Source organism: Onychostoma macrolepis, chromosome 23 (genome assembly GCF_012432095.1).
Source record: "Onychostoma macrolepis isolate SWU-2019 chromosome 23, ASM1243209v1, whole genome shotgun sequence".
Taxonomy (NCBI): domain Eukaryota; kingdom Metazoa; phylum Chordata; class Actinopteri; order Cypriniformes; family Cyprinidae; genus Onychostoma; species Onychostoma macrolepis.
This window is the reverse complement of record NC_081177.1, coordinates 27,797,648-27,817,138: the sequence shown is the minus strand read 5'-3', so window position 1 is coordinate 27,817,138 and position 19,491 is coordinate 27,797,648.

The window sequence follows — 19,491 nt, the reverse complement described above, 5'->3', positions numbered from 1 at the left end:
AGACATAACTGCTTGTGGTTTCAGCAAACCCAACACTTCATCACAATTCCTCCATCCAGCTAAGCACAAGTACCATAACACAGCCAGGAACCTTGGAGCTGTGATTGATGATCAGCTTAATTTCACAGACCACATTGCTAAAACTGCCCAATCCTGCAGATTTGCCTTATACAACATTAAGTAGATAAGGTCCTTACTATGGAACATGCTACACATCTCCTTGTGCAAGGTCTTGTTCTGTCCAGGCTGGACGATTACAATGCTCTCTTGGCAGGCCTTCCAGCCAGTTCTGTCAAACCTCTATAATTAATCCAGAACGCGACAGCAAGAGAAGTCTTTAACGAGCCGAAAAGAGCACGTCACACCTTTGTTCATCAATTTGCACTGGCTAGCAATAGCTGCTCGCATAAAATTTGAGGCTATGGTGTTTGCCCACAAAACCACCACTGGCTCTGCACCTCTTTTCCTAGATTCACTACTTCAGACTTCTACGCCCTCCAGAAGCTCGCGTTCTGCAATTGAATGGCAGATTATTGTTCCATCCACAAAATCTCTTTTATGGACTGGTGGAATGACCTTCCCCAACTCAATCCAAGCAGCTGAGTCCTTAGCCATCTTCAAGAAACATCTAAAAATAAATCTCTTCCATCTACACTTGACCCTCTAACAATAGCACTCTCTATTCTATGTATATAAACCTAATACAACCCGAATTCAGGAAATGTTGGGACATTTTTAAAATTTGAATAAAATGAAAACTAAAAGACTTTCAAATCACATAATAGAACATAGATCTATATCATAGTCTCAAAAAAGTTGGCACGGGGGGAACAAAGGGCTGAAAAAGCAATACATTTTGAAAAGATTCAGCTGGGAGAACATCTAGCAACTAATTAAGTCAATTGACATCAGGTCTGTAACATAAAAGGGATGTCTTAGAGAGGCAGAGTCTCTAAAGAAGTAAAGATGGGCAGAGGATCTCCAATCTGTGAAAGAGTGCGTAAAAAGATTGCGGTATACTTTAAAAACAATGTTCCTCAACGTCAAATTGCAAAGGCTTTGCCAATCTCATCATCTACAGTGCATAACATCAAAAGTTTCAGAGAAACTAGAGAAATCTCTGTGCGTAACGGAAAAGGCCGAAGACCTTTGTTGGATGCCCGTGATCTTCGGGCCCTCAGACGACACTGCATCACTCATCTGCATGATTCTGTCATTGGCATTACTAAATGGGCCCAGGAATAGAAATTACCCAGAAATTACGGACGCCGTGTCCACCGGACTAAAGAGGAGGGAGACCTTCCAGCGTGTTTTCAGCGTTCATATCAAAAGCCAGCATCTCTGATAGTATGGGGGTACATTAGTGCATACGGTATGGGCAGCTTGCATGTTTCGGAAGGCACTATGAATGCTGAAATGTATATACAGGTTTTAGAGAAACATATGCTCCCCTCCAGATGACATGTATTTTAGCAGAACAATGCAAAACCACATACTGCAGCTATTACAACAGCATGGCTTCATAGTAAAAGAGTCCGGGTGCTGAATTGGCCTGCCTGCAATCCAGATCTTTCACCTATAGAGAACATTTGGCGCATCATTAAACAAAAAATACTTCAAAGATGACCACACAAAATCTTCAGCATCTGGAAACCTATATCAGGCAAGAATGGGACCAAATTCCAACACCGAAAATCCAGATGCTAGAGATGCTACCCCATGGTAAACATTCCCGTACCAACTATTTTGAGACCTGCAGCAGGCATCAAATTTGAAATGAGCTCATTTTGTGCATAAAATTGTAAAATGTCTCCGTTTAAACATTTGTTACATTATCTATGTTATATTGTGAATAAAATAATGGCTCATATGATTTGAAATTATTTTAGTTTTAATTTTATTCAAATTTAAAAAATGTCCCAACATTTCCGGAATTCGGGTTGTATATACACAGACAATTTTACTCACTGAAATATTTATAAATGATAAAATAATTACTTTACAATTGTATTGGAGTCTTATACACATGCTATACAGTTAATCTGAGTCGTGCATTAATTTGAGTGATGACAGCTATTATAGGAGTGGCTTGATGGAGCGCAGGAGATGCAGATAACTTGATCTTGACCCTTAAGAAACTTTAATTAATGCTGTCACGTAACAAATCTGTTTCAAAGATCAAATTAAATGAAGTGCTAATTACAACATTGGGTCCCACTTTATATTTGGTGGCCTTAACTACTGTGTACTTACATTTAAATTAATAATTTGGTACAATGCATTTATTGTGTACATACATGTTTTTACATTGTACTTACCGTATATTTTTTTAAATACCTATATGTAATTACATCTGTAATTAATTTCTGTAATTACATTTATAATTACAGTGTTGACCCATCCCTTACACCTTAACCCACCCTTAAATTTACCTATATCACCAAACCTGTCCCTAAACTTACCCGTATCCTACCTCAATAGCAGCAAAAGTGTTTTGCAATACTATATGACCACAATAAGTACATTGTACTTATTTTTTTTTTTTATGTAAGTACATAGTAGTTAAAGGGGTGGTTTACTGCTTTTTTTCTTTGCTTGATTGTGTTTATGGGGTGCAATATAACATGTCTTCGTGTTTCGTTTGTTAAAAAATGCCTTATCTTTCATATATTTCACCTTTATTGTAAGCCGCTTTCTCCTCTGTCATTTGAACGACCGGTTGACTTCCTGATTCTATGAAACCACTCCCTCAGAAACAGGCAATGGGCTCAGATTGGTTAGTTGGGCCGGTGTGTTGTGATTGGCTAAACTGCGTACTGCACATTGTCCGGAAACTTCACGCCCATTACCTTTACGGGCGACAGTTGCATGTGCTCCGGTCAAATGTAAATAATGGTGTCAATATTGCCGTATCAGTTTGAGCCAGAATCAGACCCAGAAAGCGGTAATGAAGAGAGTCAAGCAGAACTTCCGCAAACACGGCTCTTACAAAATGTTTCTGAATGGAAGTTTGCTGTTGTGATTACATATAATCTTTTGAAGTTTGTACACGTTTGTCTTATACACACAGTAGTAGCATTGAACTAACTGGCTACTATAACCAAACAGCGTTGGCTTGTGTTTACAGTCTTGATCAAATCGAAAAATTACATCATAAAGTATACATGGAAAATACATTTACAAAATTAGTACATAATTACAAATTCGGGTCCAAAATGTTTGTACGCGTTTGTCATAGACACACGAAATAGCATTTAACTAACTGGCTACTAAAGCCAGCGTTGGCATTTGTTTACGTCCTTGATAAAACTAAAACATTACGTCTGAAATTATACATGCAAAAACATTTAAAATTATGAAATCTTACTTACAGGTTGTGGCCCAACAACTGCTGCCTCTGGTTTTAAAGTTGGAACTGCTCCATGTTTTAGTAATAGTTTCTGTGTGAATCCGGCATTGAACTCGTGTAGATTCTGGAAGCTGTCTTCCGTAAAATGTGCAGCACACAGAGCTAAATTAGGATTGTAATTGTCAGGAACATAATCAAACATAAATTTTAACCATTGTTGACGAACTACAGCGTCCGTAGGAAGCCCGAACACAGAAGACCTGACAGCTGGGTGAAAATAACACCGTTTCGACGGCATGGCTACAACTCTCCACTATAACTCTTCCTCTTCGACAAAGCCGCAGAACATGGCCTTGCCCCCTCTTTGGCATGTTCCGGAGGGAGGGGTTGATGCAAATTTATGGGTTTTTTACGTATGCAACCTGGGAAGTATCTCGTTGTAGTCCCATATGAGTCGTTTTTGTAGGCATTAAACTTCCTGATTTTTAAAAGACGATATCTCCGCTTACGTTGAACTTTCAGCGCAACAATTTTGCAGATACTGTTCATGCACCAACAGCAACATTACACACTATTTAAAATGAAAAAAGTGAAATCGCAGTAAACCACCCCTTTAAGGCCACCTAATATAAAGTGTGACCCAACATTGAAATAAGAATGTAAAGCCTGTACAAATACTAGAAATTGTGAATATAAATAATTGGGAATCAAAAATTATTAATTAAATAAAAACGTTTCATTTATCTATTAAACCATTTATGTAGTTTTGTAGTTCGAGTATCGATACATCTGCCCTTGTTGGGGAACACTAGAATCTTAGACAACTTAATCCAGATATTTTAATCAAATCGGCAAATTCGTTTGAAGAACCAAATTAGCCAGAGATAAGTTATCACGATTAGAAGATCTGGCATCTTTCAAATCATCTCAGATGTATTAAGCGGGGTACGAAGAACGGGCCCCTGGACCTTGTCACAGCACTTACAGTACATATTGTTGCTTTGATTGCTTCTATTGTCCTCATTTGTAAGTCACTTTGGATAAAAGCGTGTGCCTAATGATTAAATGTAAATGTAAAAATACTGTACTAGGCTTCATTAACAACCCTCATAATACTTTTTTTTTTAACCATTAAGAGTATCAGCAAAGATGTTGTGGAAATGGACTCTTGGCACTGAGAAACTCTTCAGAAGTGTTTCATGGTGCAGAATGACCTAACGGCTCTGTGTGTGCGTGTGTTTAAGACTGTGACTCATAGCAGGTGCTGTGTTGGGAATCAGCCAAAACACCCTATATTTTCCAACGATTCTCTGAAATGTCCCGCTTGAAACAGAACCTCTTAATGCTGACATTTTACTGTCTCCCATTCATATGCACAGGTTTCATTCCTACATCTACAAGTAATAATAATAATAATAATAATAAATATTAACAGAAATGCTTAAAAATAAACATATTATTTATTTACTATGTATTATTTTTATTATTTATTTATCTATATTTATTTAATGTGGCGCTTGAAGTGTGTGTCAGATTTTAATATGTTAAAATATAAGTATTTGGATCAGTTTTAGCCTGTATGCATGTACTTTCCCATTGTTTACTACACAAACAATAACAACAAATGTAACAATTGTACTTCCAACAGATGATATTGTGACAGAGATACCACTAACTCTAGTATTCTAGTATTTAGAAAAACTGGTAATACTAACCTTGAACCTATCCCTAAAATTAACATTTCCCCATGTAATTAGCCAGTATTTTCTTTGGTAAGTACACTGTAAAATCATGTACCGTAAGATAAAGTGTGACCAATCAATTACTATTGAGACTGATTAAAAAACATTTACACCCATGGTAGAGCATTAACAACTATGTGTCCCCAGACCTTTCTTTACTTTATTTAACATCTTTTTTGTTCAAGGAAAAACTAAATTCAGGGTTCCACTTTATATTAGGTGGCCTTAACTGCTATGTACTTACATTTAAATTAATCAGTTGATACAATGCACTCATTGTGTATATACATGTTTTTAAATTGTACTTATATTTAAAAAAAAAAAAAAAAACTGCATGTTATAACATCTGTAATTAATTTATGTAATTACATTTATAATTACACTGTTGACCCATCCCTTACACCTTAACCAACCCTTAAACCTATCCAGACCAGGCTACAATATGAACACAATAAGTACATTGTACTTTTTTTTTTTTTTTTTTTTATGTAAGTACATAGTAGTTAAGGCCACCTAATATAAATTGGGACCAAATTTAGTGTTAAATGAAAAACACAAGTCAAATAATATTCCAAAAAGTGAATCACTATTTTGTAAAACAAAATAAAACAAAAAAATCAATCAGCTTTAGTAGTAGTTAAATCAAGACAAGAAAGTAACTGGTTTGAACCTTCAACTGCATTTTTCTGCCGAACGTCTGATGCAGAGAAGGAATCATTTGGGCCTGTTTTATGATCGCAGCAGGGCTAGCTAAGACTCACGGCACTGACATGATTTAGTGGCGAATCTGCTCTCCCAGAGGCCAGTCAATACATCTGAATTATTTAAATCTTCGCCTGAGTTAATTAGATATTTAATTGACTATCTGCAGACGGATGATGGCATCCATTGCATGCATAAATTCATGCAAATGGGACAGTGTTCTGGCTGAGCTGGGGTGGATTTAGCAAAGCAGTTCACAGGTCACAGGCCAATATAAGGCTGCTGGGGTCACGAATGCCCTGGTGTGGCCAGACACAATCACAGAAATCTGACAAATTCTGGACTGAAAACCTCTTCAACTGCTTGTGATATGATGAAATATCCTTTGCCTTACCTTCAGTTTTGTTAAGTTTATCAAGTCAACCCAAGTTATGATTAAAAAAAAAAAAAAAACACTTGCCACTGTTGCCTTTGGTTTGATTAGTTCAATTAGGCACCAAATTTTTAGTAAAACTATCGATTTGACAGCACTGACACTATTGGACAAGAACAAAACTTGAAATGAATTGAGCTAGAAACTGAAATTTTGCAACATCAACACTGTTAATGACCTGAATGTAATTGAGCTAAATAATAACACTATTGTCTTCTGCAGAGATGTTTATAGCTGAATTGAACTTGTTTCATAATGAATGTTATTGACACATGTTATTGAACTGAATTGACTCAGTTCTGAACACTGAACTGACTGAGTTGAATAATGATAATGACTTTTTAGAGCTGCTTTACCACAGAATTGAAATGTGTTGTTTATTACTATAAAGCTGCTATGGAACTATCTGTATTGTATAAAGCACAACATAAATAAAGGTAAATTGACTTGACATGAAAAGTTATTTTGAAAAATTAAGAACAACCTGGACTCACTGAAAATCCATGCTTGTGGCGATGTTTTTGTAACACAGATAATGCGTACTTTACTTTAGTTTCATAGTGAAATGTCCAGTGAGTGGTGCTAAAACAAGCATTATATGTGACCATGGCCACATTTTTATCGTAATGGTACAAGCATGTATTGTGACATGTTTATTGTGTTCCCACATGTACATATTGTGACGGTTCAGTATTCAAATGTCTAGTGAATGTCGCTAAAATGAATGCTATATCGTGTTGGAAATGAACAAACCCCCTACACCTAACCCAACCCTAAACCTACCTGACAGTGCTAACGAATGCGAGAGTGATATAAAAACGCAAGAGTTTTAACTTCCTTACATGCAACTGTAGTTTCACAAGATTCGTACTGAAGCGCTTCACCTCACAAATGCAATGCAAACCTACTGTGTTAGAAAACCCACACATATGAAGCTGTATTTGTGATGCTAATGTTTAAAATAATCTGTTTTCAAATCTCGCAGCATGTTAATTTTGTTTTGAAGTCACAACATAATAATGTGCTAGAACCTATGTGAAAATTATGCTTTCTTAATCAAAACTCTGACCCTGTAAATCATACTTTGTGTGAGAAGGAATAAAAGTTGTGAGAGTTTTACTGCCTCTAGTGTTCATTTCAACTTGAAACTGCAGCGGTTTGTACATATAGGTGTGATTTTGTATATGTGTGTTTTGTAGAATTGTAGGTAGAGGCATGCATTTCCAAATCTTAACCGATTTTAAAACCATGGGGGACCAGAGACATGAAGACAGTTTCGACTGATTTTTAGCATTATAATACTCTGAACGCACAAACTAGACGATTCGACCAGACCGCAAGGCCACACACTTGTCGATTGTAGGGACGATTTCACAGTGACACGAGATCTCACGGAGACTCGCGAGATCAAACGTGACTAGAGAAGAAAAACAAATGGAGATCAATTGACGTTGTCAGCTGGCTCTCCCGGTGCATATTCTGTTTCACAGTGAAAAACAAAGTATAAAAAAGAATATGGGTGATGTACACCACACAATAGAGGATTTTTTAGACAAAAAATCGCTTGCGACAAGCCTCGAATCGGGCCACACCCCCGATCGTTCGGGAGTACAAATCGGGCTTAAAATGGCCTTAAAATCCTCTAGTGTGTGGCCAGCTTAAAGGGGTCATCGGATGCCCATTTTCCACAAGTTGATATGATTCTTTAGGGTATTAATGAAAAGTCTATAACATACTTTGGTTAAAATTTCTCAAAACACCTTTTTTACCCTATCAAAATCAGGGAGCTGTTTTTTAGTCCATGTTGCTTTAAATGCTAATGAGCTCTGCTGACCCCGCCCCTCTCTTCCGTGGGTGACGAGCAGTACTGTTTACTTTAGCTGAAGAAACTGGCTAACTAGCACATTATTAGGAAAGGCGATTTGCAAAGATTATAAAAAAAAACCTTATACTCACTTCTTCTGTAGATGAAGCTGGATCACGAATGATTCGCGCGAACATAGACGCATTTGGGCATATCGGGATTGGCGCATTCCCTTCAAAACAAAAGTAACGTTAGTCCGTTAATTCCCCTGCACCGGAGTCGACCGGAGATCGGCTCACTGAGGGCGGGTCTAAGGTAAGAAAGCCTTGTCAATCAACTATCGTGGGAGGGGCCTGTACAGAACTATGTCATTCTGACAGGCATCTCAGAACAGCCTGATTTGAGAAAGGGGATTTTAAAATAGGATTAAAAAAAAAAAAAACACTGGGTGGATTTTTATCATTATAGGGTGGTTGTGTACACACACTTCCAACACACATTTATGTTCAAACAACTTGTAAAGTGAATTTTGCATCTGATGACCCCTTTAAGAAAGATCTTCCTAGGCAGATCAGAAGTCAGATGTTTCTGCATCTACGCAGAACCTGTTTTTGACATCTTGAGGGGGGAAACTGAATCCTACAAGAGATGCGTCTTGGTTTCGAACTAAAGATTGCCTCTCATGTGTGGAATAATGCTGTGACAACGCTTGGCATCATCTATCGGCTCCTGACAGAGTGAAAATGAGCATCACCCAATCACGCTCCTGTTGTTGGTGTTATTGTTAGTGGCGCTATCTTTGCCTCCGTCACCCCTCCCCGATCATCCCGTCTTTCCCCACACCAGATTTCCACCCAGATATTACCCCACCCCCACCCAGCCTGTCTGTCAGGTGTTCACCCCCACACCTCCCACCATCAGCATCTTCAATGAACTCTTGATTCATAAGGCCTCTCTTTCTTTTTGTCCTCTGTTTTATTCTCTCCTCAGGTAAAATAGTGATGGATATTTTATGAATGGCAATGAAAAATTCATTCACGTTGCGAAATGAAAAAGTGTAAACACTCCATATCTCCCTATTCCTGCCACACAGTCGTTACTCCAGCGGTGTCTCTTCACCTGGTCAGGGTGTAGTTATCTGTCTGCTTTCCCTGTTTGTCCTAATTGCTTAATTTGACCCGCTTTCTCATCAATTAAAAGCCTGTCAGCGGCTGACGGATGGCTGGAAGGATCAGTGAACCGATCAATGTTTCTGATCAATGATTGGATAGATCGATAAGTGAATGCAAGTGAATGAGATAGAAAAAGGAAATTAGTGTGATGTCTGGAAAAAATGAACAGATTGAACAGGCATTCATGAGACCGCTACAGTAAAACCACTCTTGCTCTACTCAGCATCTGAAAAGAGCCTTACTGCAGGCTGTGAATATGAAGAAAACTATCTTTAAAAACCTTTACAAATGTGTAAAAATGTTGGTTAAAAATGTTTAAAAGCTTAAAGTTAGTAGAGGCATTTATGGAAAGTAAGAGTTTTAATAATCACTGTGCTAACATTGTAAACAGGTCAAGGCAAAGCTGAAGTCTGCATAACTAAACACTTTGAACAGCAAAGAAATCGATGCCATGATGCTTCAGTTATGTGCTCATATAGTTTTAATGGCAGTTTGAATTACATCAGCAATCAAATTACAGTTTTATTGTTGTTTACTCTTCGCTGTAATATACGTAATGCAATAAGAGCATATAGAGAAGTAACCAAGCTAACATGGATGATACAATGTAACCAAAATACAAAGATAGAAACAAACCGTCAAATAAATCTAATACATTTAATAAAAGCCAAATCATATTGAAAGCCACAATCATCAAACACTCCTTAAAGGGACAATTCACAAACAATAAATAAACAAATAAATAATAAGTTCATAACAACATCATAAATGCATATGAAGTGGCATACAAGCAGTTTAATCCAAGAGATGCAGTCACTTTATGTGATGAACACATTCACATTTACAGTGACTTTATAATACGTCTTTACAATACTGTGGCTATGTAGAGTTTCAATGAAAGAAAGGATAAAAATGATGAGAGAACATTACCAAAATACCTTCATTTGTGTTACAAAGATGAATAAAAGGCTTATGGGTGTGAAACAACGTGAGGGTAAGTAAATGATGACAAAATTCACAATTTTCAGGTGAAGATTCCCTTTATAACAAGGTTAAAATGGCCACTGAGAAAGGTTTTGGAGGTTTACAAGAAGATGTCACTTTAACAGCATTACTACTGTAGCAATGGTCAGTTTTTAATTACAGAACTGTATGAATTACATTACATAATTTGATTACCATTTTACACCAATTATACATTATTCATGTGTATAATAGCTAACATACATGAACAAAAAAAAAACAATGGCCGTAACAATATATGTACACTGCAAGTTGAGGTTTTTAGACTAAATGACATCAACGTGTGACAACTAGAGATGGCCTGCTAGAGATCAAAAGTAGATTTATAATGATTTAATAATGTTTTTGTATATTTCAATATTGCAGGTTTTTTTTTTTTTTTTTTGTAATTATGTTCCTTGCTGAAGTTTATTCAAATATATTGTGTGTTCACACGTTATAGATAACAAATCAAGTTTTTCACCAAATGCGACATATGAATGCATTTTCTTGGACTGAAATATATGGAGGTCAAAGTATACTTTTAAATGCTTTAAAAATAGTTATGTAAATATTTATGTAAATATATTCTGAATCATATTTTAGCAAAACATTTTTTGCCATTTTTGAAAAAATAAATAAATATATATTTTTTAATTATATATATATATATATATATATATATATATATTATTATTATTATCATTATTGTTTTTTTGTTTGTTTGTTTGTTTTTAATGCATGACCAAAATATATTAGTAGAAAATACATTTACGCAAATATATTTTAAAACAAGGTTTTAGCAAATATATTTTTTTTGACTTTCTTTGTATATTTTGCAATATTTATTTATTTATTTATTTAGCTGTATGGGAGAATCCTCTCACACGAGATCTCTGAGAGGCAGGCTATATTGGTGATGTGTGGGAAAATCTGAGTAGCAGTGAGCTTCATTGTGAAACGGCTCCACCAGCATAAGCAGAACCAAACAAAAGTGTGTACACGAGTGTGTCTGAGAGAAAACACACATCAATGAAAAGATCTGAAGAACCAACAAAGTTCAAATGTTTACAGCAATAAGACACACGCTCCAAGTCAGGTGGGAATTACACGAGGAAAATTTAGCAGTACACATATATCATGAACAAAATAACTGCTGCTCCTCCAGGTTTGATTTAAAAATGTGTGATAAACATTAAAAAGATGAGCATAATCAGATACAAACACTTCTCTCGCTCTTATGTAGACATTTACGCTTAGAAGCGCTTAAATTCTGCTATGTTCTACTTCATCACCTTGCCTTAATTAAACGCCACTAGAGAATTACATTCAGTCCAATTATATTTTCAAAGGAGATCTAGAGATGGACACATGCACTACTTCCCCCTTGAGACAAATATAATGAGAGAGAGCCGAGGAATACTAAAAGACAAGAGTAAACACACACACACACACACACACTGGGTACCGCAATCAAACCTCCCAGCTCAATACTTGCTACTCATAAACAGTGTCGGAGTGATATGTTATATAAACAGTGACTTAAATTAAAATGTTTTAAATGATTTGATTCATTTACTGATAAGAACAGCGGGTGCAGGATGTGTGAACATGATGGATATTGTAGTTCTAGGGTTTCATGCTTCTCAGTGATCTACAGAGTGCAACAAAGTTGTTTTTCAGCCCACCAATTCATGTGTTAAACTATTTTTGTCAAATATTGTGTGCATTGTTAACTGTTTCTGCAGAAGTGATCCTTACCACATTAAAAATCAGAAAACACACCTCTTCATGGTAGTCACTTGTCTACAGTGCTATTTTAATATTGTTATACTGTATTATTACTAATATTATACTTAGGCTTCTATTATAGTACTTATTAATATTTGGACTTAGTAGTAACACTTTTAATTTGGGGACCAGTTCGCACTATTAAATAATTATAAACTGTGACTTTTGCTTCAGTAAACTCCTAATTTGCTACTTATTAATATTTAGTAAGGTAGTTGTTAAGATTAGGTGTGGGGTGGATTTAGGCCGGGATCCAAAATATGCTCATGCAGAATATGTGTTTTTTTACAGTTTAATAAACAGCCAGTATGCTAGTAATATGCATGCTAATAACAAACAACTAACTATAGTTGGTAAGAAGTGGTCCCTAAACTAAAGTGTGAATTAGCTTTTCTTTTTTCCTTTTTCCTTTTTCCTTTTTTTTTTTTTTTACATTTTTAATTGTTATTTTAATTTTAATCTAGGTTTTAGTGTTTTTATACAATTTGTTTGTTTTTAAGGTTAATTTGTCTTTAATTTTTAATATAAAATTTTAATTCACAAAAGGGATTTTAATAGATTTAGTTTTGGTCTACAGCAAAAAAAAAAAAAAAAAAAAAAACCTTACAAAGTTATTAGAAATAAAATAATATTATTTAAATTATTAAAATTGTTTATATCATGCAAAAAGTAACATAACATGTAACTGTCATTTAATTAGTTACATGTTATAATAAGTAATGCAATATTGTGATACATTAAATTTAAAGTAATTTGTAAACCTGCAAAACCACACTACGAATATTTCACATTAAATAGCCAAAATGTTTCAGAAGAAAGTATAAAACGTTGGTAGCTGGAAATGTCTGAAGTACAACTATGGTGGAAGAACATTCTGGTTCCTCATTTGCAAAACACACATGGAGAAAAAAAGAAAAGGAAAAAGAAAAAGGGGGGAAAAAAAGATTTCTAAAGAAGCAGAACATGGTGGGAAAATGTTCTCATGTATACAGATGAGTAACACATGAGTAAGCATGTGTACACAAGTCATTCTTTACACATGCTTATAAGGGACACAAAAGGCTTTCTTTTCAAGAAATGACCTATTCATCCAAACCATTAACTTCAATAAAGAGAGCATATTTATAAGGCTTACTTGTTGTTCATTCTTGCTACACTGTGAATATTTCAGTGTTTGTACACTCTACTCAGAAGGTCAATCTCTCTCTCTCTCTCTCTCTTTTTTTTTAATTAGGCTTCCAATCGAAAAAGGAAAAAGAAAAATCCTTTATATAATGATTGTAACATTGATTATGAAAATGTGATTTGAAAAGGTTAATAGGCTGAATAAAGGGTGAATTTAGGTCAGTTGGGCCACTTTTTCACACATTTTTCATTCAACATTGTGTATTTAGAGGCATTATAATAAAAATAATAATAGGATTGTTCGCGACAAGCAATTTCTATACTGAACCGATTACCAGTGATAATCAGCAGATGCATGCTGGGTATGCTGTCTGACTTGTTCATGCTGACATGTGACAAAGTACTCTGGATGCAGTTTTGATCGAAATACAACTTTGATTGACAGTTACACAAAAGTAAGATATCTATGACTGACACTTGCTTTACTATCTTCATGTTTACCCCACACCTCTCTCTAATGGTCTGTAAATGAATGAGCATCATCTGGAGACTGAAGCTGCTGCTACTGTCCTGTCAAATCCAATGAAATTTCCTGCAGTGCACACACTAAAAAAAGGAAAGAAAGAAAGAAAGGGCCCAGACCATTGAAAATGTGCTCTAGCCCAGTATCCAGAGCCTAGTCCCACTCCTGCTTGCACACCAATTTGGTGCTTTAGTACGGACATGTTCAAGAGTCAATACCACTTTGTGATATTAAAGATCAATTGAATTGTAAGACTCATATAGCTGCAGCCAGCTTTAGGCCCCTCGGGGAAAGACAGAAATCAGCCAGTGAGAAAGACAAAGGGTCAGATTCCACCTTAAGAGTTTATACCACAGAACACACAGTGTAGAAGATCGCTTACAACGTGAAGTCCAGCCACAAGGAAACAGCTTAATACAAATACTTAATAATGTGTAGAAAAGGAAAAAAGGTTTAGTTTAGTTCTTTCTTTCTTTATTTTTCTTTCTTTCTTTCTTTCTTTCTTTCTTTCTTTTTCTTTCTTTCTTTCTTTCTGTCAGTGCTGTGAATTTCTGTGACCAGCTTGAACATGACTGAAATTTGCATGTGGAACTTTTTCACCCTCATGTGAAACTCTTGAACACTTGGATTTCTATTGAAATTACTAAATTTCATCCACAAAATTTCCCAGAGCAATGGTGAATGTGACATATCTTTAAGACCTCAATATACTTATATAAAGTGAAATTGAATAACAAACTGGTATGACTTAATTTTGAACAAAATCAGGCCAAAAACAAAGTTCGATTCAGGAGTTTGTAACAGCTTATGAAAGCAAACTTTCCATAAATGGTCACACCTTCAAATTTACAAAGTTAGATTTCTGAAGTGAAAATTATGGGGTATAAACTCACATTTGCGAGAAATTATGTCAGAATTGTGAGAAATCCTCGCAATTGCGAGTTCTAAAGTCCAATTCTGAGGAAGAAAAAAAAAAGATTTTTCATCTCACAATTCTGACTTAATTTCTCAGAATCGCTGATTTATATCTTGCAATTCTGACTTTATAACAAGCAAGTGAGAGTTTATATTTTGCAATTCTGAGAAAAAGAAGTCAGGTCAGAATTGTAAGATGTAAACTTGCAATTGTGAGATAAAAAGTTTATTTATTTTTTTTATTTTTGTTTTATTTTTATTTAGAGGCGAAAACGGCTTCCATACTGGGCTTCGCGATCTTTGACCAGGAAACCTTCTCCGGTTCATTTCCTCCACTTTTTCCTTTGAGGTCAGACATCCACGAGTAAAAACAAACACTGGAGAGCAGCTTTATAGTAGAAACTGAAATGCAATTATAATCGAAAACATCACTGACACCATTTTTTTTTTTCATATTTAAGACTGTAAATCTGCTTGGTTTAAAGCAAACATAATGTGATCTTCCTTGACTGGAGTGCCGAATTGCAGAACTCATGCAAAGATATCAACATTAATATAATCAGATGCTTTCTTAACTGCTGTTTTCTCACCATTGTCATTTTTATTGTGTCTATTTTGTTGTTGAGAGGAAAATGCACAACACATATTTACATATTGACCTAAACACTGCTCTTAGCAGTGTCAGGATGTTCACTAACAGTAAAGCAATGCAAAGGTTTTTCAAACTTCTTTTTACCCCTAAATGAAGAACGAAAAAAAAAACTTTGAAATTTCATTTAGATGTGAATTCATGTCTTTTGTGACATTATTTTAAAACTCCACCGAACCAGGCCATCACAGAATAAATGTCACACACAGCATTTCTGTTGGCTCTTGTTCATGTTCCAAAATGTGTGAGTATGTATCTTCATCTGGTGTTAGTGTGGCTCTTCTGAGGTTCGTCTGAGGTGAGAGAGCCCGGGCCAGAGCGTAGCTTAAAAACTTCACTTTGACTTCATTAGACAAATCCATCCACCAATACTAATAGCATTAAAGGCGGGGAGGTGAAAGCAGCGCTGATAAATGAAAGAGTTACTGATTAGATCATCTTTCTCTCTCTTTCGTCAAAACACACATCCTCTCTCAGTGGGAGAGGCCTGGTGCTCTCCAGCTATGTGTCTAATCGGGTTTGTTTCACCATAATCGTGTCAATGTCACTCTCAATAAGACCGAAGCAACAAGCAGCAAATAACTGCAGCGCTCAGGGAACCTGCACCTCTGCCTTTGTCTTTAAAATGACCTAGTGAAAAATACACTCCTTCCTCGTGTTTTCTTCTCGTCTTTTATTTTCCCCCATTGTCCCATCTTTCAGCTTTCTGTCAGTCAAGTTCATCTTTCTCAGATGGCCTAGGCTTTGAGAAAATGAGCATTGTTCAAAGTGCTATAACCTACAGTATAGGGCATGACGTCCTGTGATTACGGATCATTATGGAATCATGGAATACAGTCATAAAAATTGAATTTATTGATTAATGTCATGGAATTTAGCAAATTTTGGAGAGGGAGTAATTTTTCACCATTTCATTTGATAAAAACAATAGTCAAATTCACAAGGTCTACTCTACAAACCTTCGAAATAAAGGTTTCAGTTTCTGTTGTTCATCATGGCAAAGCTGTGTGACCACATTGAATCAGTTTAAATCATTCGCAGGAATCTTTTGCGGACATGAAAAATCCCTAATGGTGTACATTACTAAACTGCAAAAAGTAGCAACCTGCATTTACTATTTTTAAGAGCTATTTCTACATGATTTAACCCACATAAAGTAGTGGTATAAATTAATGCAAAGTTCAGAAACACTTTATTTGAAGGTGTCCTTGTTACACGTTACATGTACTTACTATTATAATAACAATAAGCCTAACTATATAGTAAGTACATGTAGTTAATTAATATTACTCAGTACTTAAATGTATAACTACACTGTAACAAGGACACCTTCAAATAAAGTGTAACCCAAAGTTCTGTCATGAAACTCTAGATGGCGCAGGTCTAATGGCATAATGACATCATTATTCACATGGTGCAGTAGATTGGATTATTTTCACATCAGTAGCCAATGAGCTTGCTGCTCAACATTTAAATACTTGGCTAGTGCTTGTAGTTGTAGCGCATTTCAGAAACCCTCCACCTCCCCAGCTCCACCTGTATAGATCTGCTATCAGTTAGTGTTTGTCGGGTCTACTTCGTCATGTTCGTGTCTCCAGCCGTTTCCTGTGTGAATTCCCCTTGTTTGGATTATATTAAAGACTGTTGAAATTGATTCCTCGTCTCCTCGCTCCTTCCATTACAGATTGTGATAGAAGACCCAACCAAAAACAGTTGCCTCCGTGTGTCTACCCCACGTTTTGTTTCCCATTTTTACTCAGTTTTTTGTTTCCATTGTGTGTTTCCTGATGGATCCCCTCCTCCGGCCCGAATTCCTCCTCCTCCTCCTCCTCCTCCTCCTCCTGCTGGAGCAGGGGGACCGATCTCTCGAGGACCATACCAGACTGTTCCTCTTGTTAGCTAACGCCACCAGCTACCCGGACGACGTGCTTCTATGATACAAGCCTGAACACAGCAAGCAGAGCGCTGTCGTCCGAAGATGGTCCTCGAGAGGATTTCGCCGCCTTCGTGGAGCCCACGATCCAGCCCACGATCTCCCCGCGGTGCGGAGCATCAGCCCGAACCCACCGATGACGGAGAGCCATTTCCCGCTGCAATCAACGAGTTAGCGCAAAGCTGAACAACTGAGCGGAAGATCGCCCCGGAAGTTGAGCCCAACACGTCAGACCAGGTGCGAGAGCCGGTGGCAGTGCTCACCACAAGGGAGAAAGCCGTAGACGGCAGAGGGAGAGCTGACTTGCTAGACTTGGAGGGGGATCTGATTGATTGGGTGACGGATCTGGAGGCCGACTTTCCCCCTCTGCTCTCTCCTTCGACCTGGCTGGTCCCGTCCAGCCCTCCTTCGTCTCTGGTCCCCGTGTCCAGCCCAGAGGGGGCTCCTGATCCTCCAGTGCCCGCTCCACAAAAGTGCCCTGCAGTGCCTGCTCCTCCAGAGCGTCATCCTGTTGCCATGTTCAGCCCAGAGGAGGTTCACAAATGCCCGCACTCCCACCCGCTCCTGCCTCCTCCACCGCTGTCATCTGGCAGCCCCTCCGCTCGCCCTCAGCCCCCTATCTGTACGGTGCGAGCTCCACAAGACTGCCGTCCTCCAGCGTCGCCTGGCCTGGAGTATCCCTCACCTCCACCTCCAGCCTCCGAGGCCCGGACTCTGCCTCGGCCCGTTGACCCAGCCCTGGCCCCCCAGATCCTCGGCATCCCCCTGGCTCGTTGGCTCTCTGTCTCCACCTCGTCAAAGCTACATCAAAAAATTTTGCTTTTTGATGATACATTTGTATTAAGTTACAGTCTACTAATGCTGTAATGACTGCTGTTGGCATGTATTTGCAAAGTCACTTAAAGTTAATAGAGTTTGATTAATTTAATAATTTAACTTAATCAGGATAAAACATAATAGTTTATTCACTTGAGCAGAACGTCCAACATCTTAATGTAATCTTTCAAAGACTCACACAGGCTAACCTCATACTTAACATGAAGAAATATCACTTCTTCAAAAGGCAGCTGAAGTTCTTGGGACATATCATATTTATTTTTATTTATTTGTGTGTGTGTGTGTGTGTGTGTGTGTGTGTGTGTGTGCGTGTGTGTGCGTGTGTCCTCAAAATCCTCTAATTAATTTGGTTTCAAAATTTGTTTTTAATTCTTATCTGATTATTTATTGACCCTTAATCATTACTTGCTTAATCTGAGAGAAATTCAGAGGGAGCATTAAAAATAATAATAATAATAATAAATTAAATTAAATTAAAGTATTATAGATGCTATTAATGAACCTAATATTAGCAATGTCAATATCAATTGTTGTAGTATTAGAACCTGCCTAATTTTAATAATTTTTGGATATCCAGTTTTAAACAGTCCTCAAATCCTCTAATTAATTTGGTTTCAAAATTTAAAATGGTTTAAAATTGAAAAGGATACATTTTATTTCAATAGTCCATTTTAGACATTCTATAAGTAACTTTGCAATCATTAGAGTATTAGAAAACTTTATAACTAAAAACTTTAAAGTTACTTGAATTTATTCAGGATAAAATATCATTAAAACAATAACAAGGTTTTGAGAAACAATAAACAAAATATGAGGGGGAAAAGTCATAGGGCCCTATTTGTTATAAAAGTAAAGGTTTGAGTCATTCTAACTATAAACACTTGGCTCTGGAGATCCGCATTATAGACCCACTTACACACACAATAGTCTGGAGAGCATACCCATGTCGCCCAGAAATCCCAGGGTTGGCCACAGTAACATCAGCTCTGTTCCTCATTGACTCTGCACACCCTCATTCTCTCTATCACGGCATCTACTGCCTGAGCAGCAGGTGATGATGGTTGACCAGCTCAAGGCAGGATGACATGAAGGCTCTCATATCTCGAGACATTTGAAGTCTGAAGCCAGCATGAGGGACATCTGAGGATCAGATAAGAACAACCCTGGGGAAAATGTAGAAAAAAACATTGTCTCCCTTTCAAATCAAGTGTGTGAACTGGTTGGAAGTGAAAAAAAGAGGCTAAATTGATATTTGAATTTAAATGGCAGGAAGACGAATTTACTGAATTGTCATTCAAAGAAATTCACAATTCACAAAACAGAAGAATATTAGACCACCACATCAATGAAAAAATATTGTGAACCTGCTTTGTTCTCTGTTATGGAGTGTTAAAAATAAACACTCAAAGTATAGACTAAATTATTTTTGACCCTGTTAATAATTGCTTATTTAATCTGAGAGAAATTCAGAGGAGAGTTAAAAATAAATAATATTTATATATATATATATATAT